Source organism: Dufourea novaeangliae, unplaced genomic scaffold (assembly GCF_001272555.1).
Source record: "Dufourea novaeangliae isolate 0120121106 unplaced genomic scaffold, ASM127255v1 scaffold25, whole genome shotgun sequence".
Lineage (NCBI taxonomy): Eukaryota > Metazoa > Arthropoda > Insecta > Hymenoptera > Halictidae > Dufourea > Dufourea novaeangliae.
This window is the reverse complement of record NW_015373901.1, coordinates 1,854,027-1,869,402: the sequence shown is the minus strand read 5'-3', so window position 1 is coordinate 1,869,402 and position 15,376 is coordinate 1,854,027. Positions and strand designations below refer to the sequence as shown.

Sequence of the window (15,376 nt, the reverse complement as noted above, 5' to 3'; positions counted from 1 at the left end):
GAGCACGACGTTGCAGCTTGCGCGTAGATGGATTCCACGAGGGACGTGTTTACCTCGAAGACGGATGGGGGCGACGGGGTGGAGGAGATTGGGAGGAGGCAGAGGAGGCTAAGCCGTCGGCAAACACGTTCGTTCGACGGAAAAGTATGTCATAAGCGAAATTCCGTTTGAGTTTGTTAGGCATCCTTTTCCGGCAGATACGTTCTTCCGGTCGGAAATTCTTAAGATCCAAAAGCTACGTTGCGCACTCACCCTCGACACCCGTGTGTGCTTCCCACCGGCTTCACGTCGTTCGAGTTTCGCGTCCCGCTGTGATTCGCCCGTTCGCTGTGCCTCCTAAAACAAAACGGGGAACGCGGTTAACCACACACTGGTTGAAAAATATTACCTTCCTTTCAATCCTTTGGCTGCAAGGAAGATTTTCAATATTCGTATACAACATATACATATATGTATATCTAGACCCCAGAGCAAGAGTGTATTACTTCCACTTATAAAAAAAATTACATTTTACAAATTTCCTGTATCAAATATTTCCCTCTTTCCGATGGTAAAAATTATTTCGTTCTAAGTTGTATAGTTTTTAATATAGGCACGTAATAATTTAAAAATGATATTAAGTTCATATTTTTAAAACAGTGTAAAGTTCATCACATACATGAATTAATGCAAAATTCACCATTTGTACATATAGAGTTTCGTCTGAAATTCATTCAATAATTCGAAGGTAAGTGATTGTTTCTCGTTGAATTCTTACTGAATGCTTCCAGAATTCCATGGTTTTTGCATCTTTGATTTGCTCTCCTCTAAAGTTTGAAAACTATGACTTAATTCACTCTGGTTCTGGGGTCCAGACATACCAGTCTCATAATTTTCAAATAACGATTTAAGAGTGCGGGCGTTAAAGATTTAATAACAAAACAAAAAAATTGGTACCTTAAACGGCACCAACATTCGGACGACCAAATATTACATCCATAAAGCAACTGTCCTTTTCAATTATTTTCACCCAATGGATCTCCAGTGAGTGCAATAAAGACACATTATTATCATCATCATCATTTCAATTCTGAAGAGCAGTACGAAGTACCTTCCGAAACCGTGAGAGGTTCAATAGCTACTGGCCTCCACCTTCACGAACGCAAACAGCAGTTGACTGAAGACCGGACAGGGTGGGATGGGAACTAGAAACCGACCACGATCGTGGCCAGAAGTGAAGAAGATCCCCCCCTAGACGGAAGGGCGATATCCCCCGTCGTCGTTCGAAGAATCCACCAACGAACATCCCCCTTCCCCCCAGCGCAGGTCCACTCGACGAAACAATTGCCTCCAATTTCACCATCGAGCGAGTTCACCGTCGTCATAGATCACGGCCAGACAAATGCAATATAGAGTGTCGGCCGGGTGGACGGCCCGGTTAGGGTCAGACAGAAGCTGGAGGGAAAGGAAGGATCTATCCTCCTCCTCCTCGTCCTCCTTCACCACGGGTTGAGGGATCCTCGCGGGGCCTCTTGCACGACGCCCCACGATCGGGCGTCGCTGCTCGTCGAGCCACGGGTTCAACGAGCTGGCTAATCGAAACCGCTTCCTCGAGCTAACCACTTAACTCGAGATAGAGACCCCTAGTGATAGAGTGAGAGACAGATAGATAGACAGAGAAAAAAAGCAGAGAAAAAAGGAGTAGGCCCGTCATCTGTCCTTGTTTTCTCGATGTACGCGGATCCTCTCACGCCTAACCCTTCGACTGTTAGGGCCAAGTTATGCAAAAAAAGCTACTAACCCGCAATAATCTGAAATTAAGTAAATTTAATTTAAAGGTTTTATTTATTTATGGAGTTGGCTGTAGTACGGTATGACCCAAACATCATAATGAAACGAAATTTTTAGGGGTAAGGAGGGGGAGAGAATCCTAAATATACAATTTTAGCTGTGGGTCTTGATTAATTTCTGAGGTATTAATAAAAAAAGTTGTGTACAATATATTGAATGTTGTCTATATGTATGTACAGACGTGACTAATATATTATTTGCACTATGTCTTTCCTTATTTCTGATTTATCTATTGACAAATATCGAAGAAATTCTGAGAAATAGTCTCAAATAGCAAACAACATACCGTTATAAACGCTTCTATAGGTTCAGAATGAAATAGAGTATATTTTTTTATCTCTCGTAGGATTTAACAAATTCATAGGGGCTAATGGTCCGCTGTCCAGTCTGTGATTATTGCACCTCTAGGCGATTCTATACCCATCCTTAGTAACGAAAAGGTTAAAACGAAACAGTAGTATAAGTCGATCACTTATTGGGTAGGGTTGACGTAAAAAAAAAAGATCAATATCTCGCTTCCAATCGTTTATCCTACCAAAACAATTTTCTTTTCTTGGACGCATGTTATCGAGCGCTCCAGCGATATTTCGCGCAGAGTTTATTAATTGTAGATTCCCGGGGGAAGTCCCAATTCGACAGAAAAAAAAATAAAACGGGTCACCTCTCTCCCCTCCACTCCCTTTGAAACAGCTGGAAACTTGATAATTCAACGGGCCGTGACTGCGAACGGTCGCACGCTTCGACGATAATCGTATCGAGGGAGACAAGACCTTTTTTTTTTCACGGGGACGAAGATGAATTTAATGGAGCCGTCTCGACTTCCACCCCACTTTCCACCTACTCTTCCTTCAATTTCCTACATTTTCAAGAACACAAGAGGGCCTCCGACATAATTGCACGAGCGTAACGAGGTCGAGCAACACTTGCGCCTGTTTTTTTTCCTTCTGTTTAATGAATACGTTCTCTCTCTTGTCGATAAATCCCGCGATTCCACGACGCCGCTGTTCATCACGCACCCAATACCTCCTACACGTCATTATGCGCCGGTAACGATCGATCGTCGCTGAGCTTTCAATAAAGATTATTTCTGTAGAAATCGTCTTGTTCTTATTTTTGTGCTGTTCAACCGTTGCACGACGGTGCCTGGATCCATATGAACCCCAGGTTTTAAAAGGTCTATCTAACTCATCGACCTATTAAATTGTATTTAAGCTAGGAATTGTTCATATTAATACTTTGATGAAGCTAGCTGCAGTTAGTCTGCTTAAAACAGACCATCTAAATACCTTCTTTATCTGTAATCATACGAGAAATATTTTTTACGTAATTTAAATCGTTTCAAGAGACGAATCGGATGGCGGTAAAATGTTTTTATGAGTGTCATTTCTTAATGGTTATTTTTCAGAGTCAGTCATTTTTTTTTACGGATATGCACATAATTTTTCCTGTTGTATGTTATAGCTAACACTATTATGCATTTATTAATGTATATAATAGAATGACCTTGAAACGACCTTGAAATCTGACAATTAAAAATTTACTTACAAAAAATTTATCCTAAAAATTTTTAATTCATTTATATAATTTTTTCCACCATCTGATTCGTTTCTTGAATCCATTTAAATTACGGAAAAAATTTGGATCTCATTGATGAACTTTTAAATTCTACATTCTTTTCGGTGTACGATATTTTTTGTGTACTTTGTGCCACTCTATTGTTATTTTCTATTGTTATTATCAATTATTTAAAAATAACATTGCTCACGGTAAAAGAAAACGCGTATCATTTCGAAATACGAAATCACATTTCAAGGGAGGAAACACGTACACGTCCCATTCGGAAGAGTGGTCGCGAAGAGGGTCGAACACGAACACCGACTGAAAGTCGCTGAAATAAAAGCTGTCGCGCGCGGTCTGAAAGTCGCGTGACAGTGAAACCATCTCGCGCTTTTTCTCTTTTTTTTCCACGGCTTGATGGATTATAAGGTGAAGTGATGTATTAGTCGCTACAACCCTGCACCAGCATTTATTCATCGCTCTCTGATAAATTAATGGAAAAACGTTGGAAAACTTCGTCCCAACATGAAACAAAAACCGTGTAACGCGTTGATACACTGAAAAATATTTTGTCTTTATTATCATGATATCGAAACTGTTACCTGTAATTGATCGTTAAATTATGTAGACGCTAAACAGGTAGACGATCATCCTACCACAAACATTCCAAACAGGGATGACAGAATATCAGAGACCCAATCGTGAAAATATGTAAGAATGTTAAAGTCGACGGGTCGTCGATGACCCAGCCGTAGGAATTCGAGATATAAAAATCGACAGGTTGCAGGTGACTGAACCCTAAATACGAGATGGTTAAAATCAACGGGTCGTCAGTAACCCAGTCGCCGGAAATCCAGAGACAAAGTCGATGATACGTCGTTGACTCAACTATAAAAACAAGAAGGTAGTTAAAGTCTACGGCTCTTCGATGATCCCCCAATAAATGCGCGGGGATTAAAATCGACAGTTTGCTACAGGAATGTAAGGATCGAAATGGTCGAGTCAACCAGTGACCCAGCTTCTGAAACGTAAAAAATAACCTAGACGGTTCAACACAGGTCCAGCCATCGGAAAGCAAGTGATGAATGAATCCGAATTGTCAGTAACTGAGCCATAGAATAGGTATCAAGGAATTAATTGTGTACATCGTCAAAAGTATCATCCCGAAAAATCTAAAAGCATCCCTCCCAACCCGGGCAAGGGGCCAAAGAACAAGCTTGTACCGGTTTGCAATGTAAAGTAGTCCCGTGTAATCTTGCTTGCATAATACGAGGCGAATTAAGTAACGGGAATTCAGATGTTCAGCTCTTAGCTTAGATTCACGCGGGCATTCGCCAAGCGCAAGCGTCTCAACGTCCGGTACCCCTACTGGGGCTAGCGGTGTTATCGTTCCGATCCAAGTTTTCGATCAATGCCACTCAACCGGACTCCTGGTTCACCTGGGCCCCGTGTGTAACGTGTTAATTCAAATACATGTTCGCGTGTCACGCTCTCGTGACACACAATCTGATAGGGCATCTATTTACCTGGCCGCTTATCCGGCTGGTTAAACGGCCCCCGCTCCCGCGAGTGGTGAAAGCCAAAGAGCGTTAATTTTTCCCGGCAATCGTGCCGCGGATCACCACCGTGTGTCTCGCACACGTCCTTCGTACTTATACCGAATCGCTCGTAAGTCATTCCCTTGTTAACTGTACGATTGTCGACGCGAACATTTTCGGTGCATGTTTCCCTCTGGTCTATTGCATTCGTCTCTCGGCGTTGTAACAGATTTTTCGCGGAGGAAAAAATCTAGGTTACCGATAGAACTGTAAAACTGGTTTACAGTGAAATTTCGACGGAACGAATCGCTGACAGAATTTCGATAACATGATGATCGATGACTTCGAAAATCGGTGTTAATAGAGCTGTAACAGATTTTTATAGAAGTCTGTGTGGAATTCCGACGAAGCCATACCTAGCTTGGGTAGTCTATTCGAACAGTAATTGAGATTTCGACGAAAGGTTAGTGGAAATCTGATGGAATTCTACTTGAATCCTTATGGAATTCTACTGGGATCTTTATGGAATTCTACTGGAATCCTTATGACATTCTACCGGCATCCTTATAAAATTCTATCGTAATCCTTATGGAATTCTAGTGGGATCTTTATCGAATTCTATCGGAATTCTACTGGAATCCTTATGAAATTCTACCGGAATCCTTACGGACTGCCACCAATACTCTTATGGAATTCCGCTGTGATTCTTATGCAATTCTACCGGAATCCTTATAAAATTCTATCAGAATCTTTATGGAATTCTACCGGTGTCTTTATGAAATTCCACCGGTACTATTATGGAATTCCACTGGTACCTACTCCTATCGTACTCTATCGATATTTTTATGGAATTCCATCGGTACTCTTATGGAATTCCTGCAGACCTTCGATTGAATCAATTCCCCCAAAGATCCCGCAGAAACCCAAACAACACTGTCAAACGGTTTCTCGTAAATCCTAAGTAAGATCCAAGCGAAAAATACATGCGTCATACCACATGAAAATCACGACAGAATTCTTCAAGAACTGAAACGACTCCGTTCTGTCGCCTGAAGAAATCCCTTCGGCCCAACGGTAATATGCCTGACGCGTCGAGATCTAGAACACCTTGAGACCCAGTCAGTCGAACAAGATCCCTTTCGTATCATGTAAAAGTTCAGGTTCACTCAAGAGCGTGCAACAAGGACCCAACGCACATGTCGCCGCCCTCGCTCGAAATTATTTCTCCATTAATTATTCCAGGTTGTAGGAACGCGCAGCAAGTTGCACGGTCTGTTTTGGGCATGATTTGCGCTCCTGGTGATTTCTGCTAACTAGGATAATTCAGCGACTCCAGTTTGTCCCAGAGTGCCACGCGTGTTATTTAGTGCCTCGGGGAGACCGGAGCTGATAGGCCAGTTTTTCAGTGTTCGATTTTTAATCAATTATGTGGACGAAATACCATTATAACAGTTATTATATTTGGTAAAACATACATTTAACTATTTGATTAAATGATTAAAGTTGACTTAATGTGATAGCAATTAACGAACTTTAATGTTTTTCTAACAGCTTCCATGCTGGTCAACTAGCCCCATTATTTGTCTTTATGTCATTTATTTGATGGAATTGCAAGTGATGAGCTTTGTTATAAATACAACTGAAACATACAGAATTCTAATTTTATTCAAATATTTATATGTCGTCGGATATACTCAAGAATACAAGAAAATATTCCTTTGGTAATTTTTAAATAATTTTGGAATGAAAAAGTTAATCCCAACAACACTGACGGATGTTTATGGAGGCTGAACAATCAGCGTCGCGCCACTATGCGCGAATAAAGATTTAACTGTCCGGTATCTGTAGGTTTTATGAGCGTCCTCCGCGGTCGCCTAGCACACGTCGGGCAGCAGGAAACCGTGGAAAATTTTATCCTCGAATCGTTACATTCCCGGGGATAGCTTTAGTTTGCACGGCTCTAGTCACCGGTGTTGCGGCGACGAAGTGTTTTCTGTTAGCGGCTGACAGATATGCAAATGAAGTCCAAGGAGGCGTGGCGGAAGATTGCGCAACGAATTTGCATCCGTTGCCTTTGCTTCGGGATTATGTAAAGTGGTGAGAATTCGGAATCCTTTTTGCCTCCGCGTAAAATTCTTGCGGCAGTATGTATCGTAAGTTAAGAATTCTGAGGCACTTGACGGTGTGTAGCTTGAAAGGAATTTTAAGAGAATAGGGGTTACATGGAATTCCACCGTTGAATTACGATGAAACTGCAGTAGAATATTGAAACGCCGAGGAAATTCTGATATAGTCGAGTATTGGTAGCATTCTAACATATATTGAAGGGAAATTCATCATGACTGAATTTAATGAAATTCCCAGTGAATTGAACGTCCATGCGGTTCTAATTAAAGGTTGATGGAAATCCAATAGAAATATTCCAGAATTCTAAGTGAACAACGATAGAATTCCAACAAGTTATGTTGTACAGACGCTATAGCTCTTGTGATTTCCAATCTCGGAACGGCAGCGCAATAAGATGAAGAAGGAATTTCAGTGAAATTCCAAGTGAATTCTGTAGAATTTCAATAGAATTTCGGTAGACATCCCATCGAGCTTTATTGAATTTTCAATTGACAATTAAATGCTAACAGAAGTCTCATTGACTTTCAATGTAAATTCTATGGAATTCCAATTTGAATTCCGTAGAATTCCAATAAAAGTTCTATGGAATTCCTACAGAAATTTCACACAGTGAATTCCAATCCTGGACATTTTAAAAGTATTTTAATAAAAGTCCAAAGAGAATCAAATTTCTCACGAATTCCAGCAAAAATCGAATAATCTCCCTGGTGAGACTCTAGTAAAGCCCTCAAAACTCATAACCTCAATATCCCCAAAACGGATTTTCCATGTTTCTCCTAGAAATCTAACGAACCATCGTTTCAATCCGATGTTCCTATCAGCTTTAAAGAACATTCCACACGCGAGGAAGTCACCAGAATGTTCGCTCCAGAAATGGTATTAGGTTGGCCAACAAGTAATGTGGGATTTCTGCAGCAGATGATGTTTTCTTTCACGTTGTTTCACAGATTACGGAATGTGACATTTCAATGGGTCGTTTAAAAGAAAAATCGTTAAGGCGACATTTTTTTTAAATAGACATATGTTCTTTTTATCATAGTGGTGTAATAGTTGAGGTGAAGACCAATCGAATGACCTATAAGGATATGACCTTCATGTAACCTTGAGCACGAAAAATTCACAAATGTGTATGGGAGTAGATTTAAATAATAAATACAAATGTTCAATGTAATGTCCATCATTTTTGTAGACAATGAATGATTTTTCCTACTAAATCTAGAGATAATAATAATAAGTGGTAATGGATTTTTCATACTTAAGGTCACGTGAAGGTTATATCCTGATAGGTGATTGGATTGATCTTGGACTCAACTACTACACCATGATGATAAAAATATATAGTCCCGTTCAAAAAAAAAAAAACATCGACTATAAAATTTCGAAAAATATGACCTTCAAGAAAATTTTTTTGCTTATCACAATACTTGCTCAAATAATATTTTCCTCTGACATATCTTCAAAAGCAGGTGAGATACAAAAGGTGATCATGTTAGGTGGGGCAACCTGTACACCCGGTACTCTCATGCGGCCCGTGGTATCGTGAATCAAGAAATCCCGTCGAAAGCCCAAGGGAAGTCCCCCCCGCCCCTTCATCGACGTCTCCTTTCCCACGTAACGGTTTTCCCTTTCGCCGTATCCACCACTCGATCGATTTTGCATGCTTCCCTCCCACTTCCCCCTGTGTTTCTCTTCACCAAGTGAGAGGTTGGGGGCAGCCCCGAACGAGAATGCAAAATTTATGGGCATCGAGCAAGGAGAGTTCCACAGAATTCAATCAACTGATATCGTCGTCATGCCCTGTTCGATGGCCAGCGAAGGGCAAAAATAGGGAGGTGGAAGTGACTCAAGACGACTAGACGACTCGAGAAAACGGCTCGTACGACGATATCATACGACCAACCCGACGTGTTCGCCACGGAACTCGGCGGAAATGAAGAGTATCTAGCCCCGCTTCCGGCCGTGTTTCTTCGAACAGAAAGTAACGTATTTCAAGCGATTCATTTGATGACGAGTGCGATCGACCCACGGGGTTCTCCTTCCCTGTTGGCTCGTTTTCACGAAGCCATTCCTGCGGACGGTTTCTATTCAGCCTTGATTTCAGCTTGTCGATTGTACTTTGTCATGTTTTACAGGAGGAGTTAAAGAGTCACGTACATTTCAGCTGATAAATAAGAGGGGAAATTGAAAATTGTTTGGTATATACAAAGTTTGGTAAAGCAAAGAAATATTTCAGTCATCGAAGTACATCGAGCTATTATGTATACAGAAAAGTAATAGGTCTTTTTTACTGTAAAAATCTTAATTGATAAATTCTTACATGATCCGTTAATCGAAAACAGTTCCCGCAATTTCCTATAACTGTTCACCGTTCTTCTGGCGAAAGTCGAATTCCCCATCGATGTAATAAAAATGAAACCACGACGCAGGCTTAAACACTGCTTCGCATACAGTTACAATTTCATGTTATTTTAAGTAAAGGAATATGTTCACTATATTCGTTTCCAGTCCCCGAAATTCCACGTCTTATTAAATTCGATCTCGTCTACCGTGTATTTCTTAAAATGGAGCAATACTTACTGTTTAAACAGAACCGATTTCGCGTAACAGATAACGATATTTACCCGTGAATTCAGTGGCTACCGCGAGTAAAGCTACGCAACAACCACCATTCCCATGTAAAATAATCGTATTCCGATATCGCGACGAATGTCTACGGTGTTTCCGTGTATAACGCTCGCTGGGAACGCAAAAGACTTTCTCTATCTTCCTCGGGTCCTGGAACTCGTTTTCACTTCCCCTGGTAAATACGAGGCGAAGTTTTAGCACACCGAGGCGTTATTATTTACCAAGCTCACCGGGGCGCGATTCGAAGGCAACTTTGATCAAGTATGCCAGCTGGCGATAGAAACTCACGCTCTCCGCGTTCGTAACATCATTTATCGTGGAATATATACAAAGTAAACTTTATGGATCACCGTCTATAAAACAAGTTTAGAAGCTCTACTGAAAATTTAACGATTCAGATGTGAATTACTTTTGTAGATCGAATGTATCTAGGGGGTGTGCTTTTAAATTTAACGTCAAGAAACAGCGATGTGTGCTCAAATGTTACGAAATATAGTAACTAAAAGGGAATGCATAAATCATGGAGAAGGAACAGATCAGAGATTTTTATAATTTTGTGTGCTGTAGACGGAGAGTAGAATATTCATGGATGATTATTATTCATTCTTGGAGTAGAGAACGACGGTTGGATCAACTGTGACCCGCGAAAAAATATCGCCGACATCTCGACAGGCTTCTCTGGATTTCCAGTTGACAATCAAATGCTCATAGATGTTATATAGAATTCTAATTCCAATTCCATAGAATTCTAATTCACATTTCACGAAATTCTAATCCAAATTCTATAGAATACCAATTTACATTCCATGGAGTTCCAATTCACATTCCATGGAGTTCCAATTCACATTCCATGGAGTTCCAATCCAAATTTCATAGAATTCCAATTCACATTCCATGAAGTGCCAATTCAAATCTGATAGAAAGCCTCCATAGAAATTTCCCCACTATCGAAGGCTACCAAACATTAAGCTACATTTCTATTATCGGAACAATGGTGTCGAAAAATTACACCTGTTTTTCCTATAAACAATATAGACGTGTGCACGTTCATTTGCGAACGCTCGTTAGTGTTCTTATTACCGGTTAGTACCAAACGTTCCTTCGTATACATAATTCACCGGCGCCTGTCACCGATGACTGCAGGCAGTCAACCAACGCGTGGCAAAAAAAACGAATCTACACACGCTCAGGTTTAAAACACTGTTCAACGTGCAAAACACCTTATAATCGTCAATAGGCGTTCCTAATAGATCTGTATGAGCTGAATACGAATCTGTAACCCGTTTTTCGCCAGGACATTCAGTTTTCGAAGAAATTACTTTTTTTTAAATAGTAAATTTTTAAATTTGGAGGTGGTTGTACTTATACAGTAATAGTTACTCCGTTGTTTTTTACACGAAATAATTCTCTGAACTCTCCTGCACAAAATGATGTAAATTGTTATTAAAAGGACATCGAAAACGTACCAATTTTTGTTGATATACTTCAATTTATTTAAAACACTAAGAGTCTAGAAAAAAATCTAACCAATCTAATCATTTCCCCGTAGACTCTTAGTTGTTCGAATAAATTGAAGAATATTAGCAAAATTGGGGCGTTTTCAGTGTCCCTCTGACCTTGATCATTATTTAAACATACGTAGATATTTACAATATAATAACAATCTACATAATTTTATTCGGGAGAATCCAGACAATTATTTCGTATCAAAAGCCACTAAATAACTGTTACTGTAAAAGCACACCACATCCCCCAAACCTGAACATCCACCATTTTTTTTTTAGAATTGTTTCTTTCAAAAACTGGACACGCTAGGAAACAACAGTTTCCAGATTCGTATTCACCTCATAAATGCCTACCAGAAACGTCTATTAACGGTTACGAGGTATGAAACAAAACTTAAAATTTCTTCAACAGTGAAACACAATCCGCGACGTGTGTCGCGCCGGCGACTCGTCTCAGAAAGAGTTGGAACCACCCTGTGAACTCGTTTGTTCTCCCCAAGTTCTTACCCATTTCCACGGCAACTTTCCAACCCCTTCTCCGTTCGTGTAACTCTCGTCGTCGGTTCCCTCGTCTGAAGGCGTTACGCGCGGGTGCACAGGGACGCATTCGAGAGCGGAGCAGCGTCGAGAGAAATTAAAAAGACGGCCGACACAGCACGTTAGAGGGGGGAGGGGGTGGTTGGCTGGGTGGGTGGGTCCAGGGTTCTGAAAGTCGAGTGCCCCGAGGCGCGCGCGTTCATCCCTCCCTCCCAACCGTCCCTCTTTTCGTGGATCACGGATCGCATATCCAGCTTTCATACGATCCCACGTAAGTACGCGCAAGCACAGTTTCCGCAGACACCCCCACCGTTTTTCACCGTAACGTAACTCGTTATTATACGGGGGATGGACAATCGGTGGAGCTTCGCGAGGCTCCAAGTCGGATAAAGAACGTTTCGGAGAATATGCAGGAGAGACCGTGAAGTGGCTCTTGAGGGACGAGACGAAAGAACTGCACCCAGAACCCTTTTGCGTAGGTGTCTAACTTCGCTGAAGAAAATTCTGTATCAGGTTGAGCACGTGCGTGTGTGGATTTGAATGGACTTTAAAAGGTGTGTCACAGGGTAGATCTAGGAGGGAAGGGAGGATGAAAAAAACTCGCTGATGACAGAGGCGAGCGCGAGTTACTGAGGATGAAGGGGTGGGTATCATTCTGCCTGGAGGGAACAGAGAGAGAGAGAGGGAGAGAGAAAGAGCATGTCTGGGGGCTGGGAGCGTGTTTCGCATTGTTAAGGATGTATTTCAATTTGTAATTTCGAGTTAGGTGTGTTCTAATACTTGGTGGAAATTGAGTTAAGAGTTTCCGCAGCCCATCCTGTTTTCGCTTTGCGAGGTATAGGTACCTCTTTGGGGTTTTGTGTCTCGATGATTGTCGATTGGACTGCGCTAGCGTCTTCGGGTAACAAGTTGTGTAACTGGCGACAGTTTGCTCGAGATACTTGGGTGTTCAAACAGAAAAAAAGAGTCCAGGAGTTTAGGGACTTATAGTATTCACCGAATGGAGTAAAATATGTCTAAATCAACATAGGTCCTAATATGAATCCTTTCACCGTGTGGATTTTCCTATGGAGAAAAGAGTTCACTAATCCGTGGACAAGAAGAGTTCAGCAATCCGAGACGAAAAGGTTTCCCTAATTCGAGACAAAAAAGGGTTCATTCATTCAAAATGAAAAAGGGTTCATTCATTCGAGATGAAAAGTGTTCACTAATCCAAGAACGAGAAGAATTCACCAATCGGAGGGCCAGAAGAGTTCACTAATCCAAGACATCGCGCACATACACGCTCTCCCGAAGAAACATTCCAAACCATCGACTCATCCAACGGTGTGTCTTCTCAAGCAAAAGACTATGCATGTTGACTCGTGTACACACCAGAAATAGGAGCCAACAGACAGCTCGAGGGGAAGCTATTATCGAAGTCTTCGCAGCAGTTGGTGAATGAAGCTAGCCAGGCCACGACGTCTTAGCTAGTCGGGCGCGATAGCTTCTCGCAAATTACCCCTAAGCGGGAGCTCAGCAATCTTTCCCTATAGAAAAACCGTGGTCCTGACTCTCTCTCCCTCTATCTCTCTTACCCTCTCCCTCTCTCTATCTCTGGTTATTCCCGCGATTCAGTCTAGGCGAACTTTTGTAATATCGAGATACAGAGAGTCGACTCCTCCCTTCGCGCACTCAGACACCGGGCATCGAGAAAGAGAGCCAAGATCATTTTTTCTCCCCTCCATCCCCTGGCCGCGTGAACACGCGCTTTCCATCCCCTTGTCTCCCATCGTGTGATGAAAAATAAAGGGAGACAAGACGCGATTCGTTGTTTCCCGTGAAACAACGAAAAAGGATCCCCCTGTTGAAATGTGTATAGAGAGCCAGATCTGATCCCAAAGCTTCGAGATATAATTCGTGAAACTGGTTCCTGAGATGAGACACGAGAGCTCGTGGGATATTTTTTGAAGGAGGAATCGGACAATTGGAAGAATCCGCCGAGCGGAATACAGTTCTGGGGCCAAGAGGACTATGTTTCTCTTGCGCTGAACGGGATGAATTTTATCAGAAGGTCTACGTGACACGATTACGGGTAGCCAACTGAGGTTCAATGTCGGACAATCTACCGTGTATGAAGAACATCTGATCTTATTCTCTCTATTGTTTGGTAGCAATCGAAAGGTGAAACTTTTAAAAATGTTCTGTTAAATGTTCAACTAAATGTATAATTATTAAGAATTTCCGTGAGCCACCTTAACTGGAAAATATTCATTCCACAATTCTTTCTACAAACCAGACATACCCTATATAGCCCAGAAACACGATGAAACAATAGAATCACCAGTTTCAACGTTGTGCAATGCAACTTTGTCAGAAAGATAGAGAACACCCTTGAAATCCTCGAAACACTTCGCGAGCAGATCCACGACTGAAGTTTTCTCGAAAGTACACCAAGAACTCCACGACACTGTCGGAATAATCTAAATATTTCAAAGGTTCCGGCGACGAAAAGGAGGATTCCGTCCACACCTCCCTCCCATTCACGTTCTTCACTGAGTGTATCGATTCAAGGGGGGTCGACCATGGAAGTCAATTCCAGCGGTTTGAACATGTTTAACCATTAACGGTCACACTTCACTGAAGCTTGATAACGGCCACACTGGGGTCACAGTTACCCCACAGACTTTAAACGGTTACCATACCCAAACTATTAATTAGTTTAGATTGAAAAAGTTACTGAACAATCTTCAAATAGTGCAACATAAGAATAAAATGTTTTATAGGTGTTAATTAAGTGTTATTACTTAAGCAAATCCTAACTTTTAGATTTTTCATATTTATTGATCAAATTTTAGGGATGTTTGTAAAATTTAGCCTCAAATTGGCTTGGGGGTCAAACAGATCCCATGTGACCGTTGAGAGTTAAAGACCGGACGCCGTGGCGGGCGGAGTCTGAAAATGTCATAAATAACATTTCCCACATTCTATACGTCCAAGCAAGTTAACGTAGGCTTCCCCCTGCTAACCTCCAAACTGACTAACTTAATTAGCCCTGGCACACCGGCCCGGGCCACTTAACTTCATCAGTACTGGCTGGCCACGCGCTGTGTTGACCCGCCGCGTTTCACCGCGTAACCGGGCCTTGGCTGACCCATTGTTAGCGGGCGTTTGATCACGGTGTACATTCAGGGTGGTGCTTATTTAAGGGGTCTTGTCACTGTAAAGCCCTGAAAAGTTGTCATTTTTTGGGAATTTCTGTTCCAGTCAACGAAATGTTCAACATACATAATAATATAAAGAAAATTCAACCGAGAAATAAACAAATATTCTTCTACGTCCTAACTCCGAAACTTTGTTTTTTTTTTTTTATTCTTAATGGTTGTATCTCCATATACTGACAATAATTAAAAATTTGTATTGATAATAGGATAAAATTTTGTGAAATATTGTAATAAATAGTTATTCAGGGAATGATATTATAGTGTATTTGATTATTTCACTATTTGTCTGCTTCTATAATGTTAAATTTCGTAAACTTTAAACTCAGTTTTCTCAGTTTAGAAACTAGTGGATATAGAACTAGAGTAACCGATACGGAAACAGTGAAATGTTGAACGACGAAGAACCGTTTGCAAATAAATGGGGAAAGTCATCCTGTCAACCAACGTGCTCGTT

General features: G+C 41.3%; 1 long non-coding RNA gene across 1 annotated transcript in view; it reads right to left on the bottom strand.

Annotated features, from left to right (window-relative positions):
* Positions 1 to 304: 304 nt before the first annotated feature.
* Positions 305 to 15,376, bottom strand: part of LOC107193727 — a 124,316-nt gene continuing 109,244 nt past the window's right edge. Inside the window, exon 4 of the long non-coding RNA XR_001516331.1 lies at positions 305 to 336. This is a non-coding gene — a long non-coding RNA (uncharacterized LOC107193727). The remainder of the gene's footprint in view (positions 337 to 15,376) is intronic.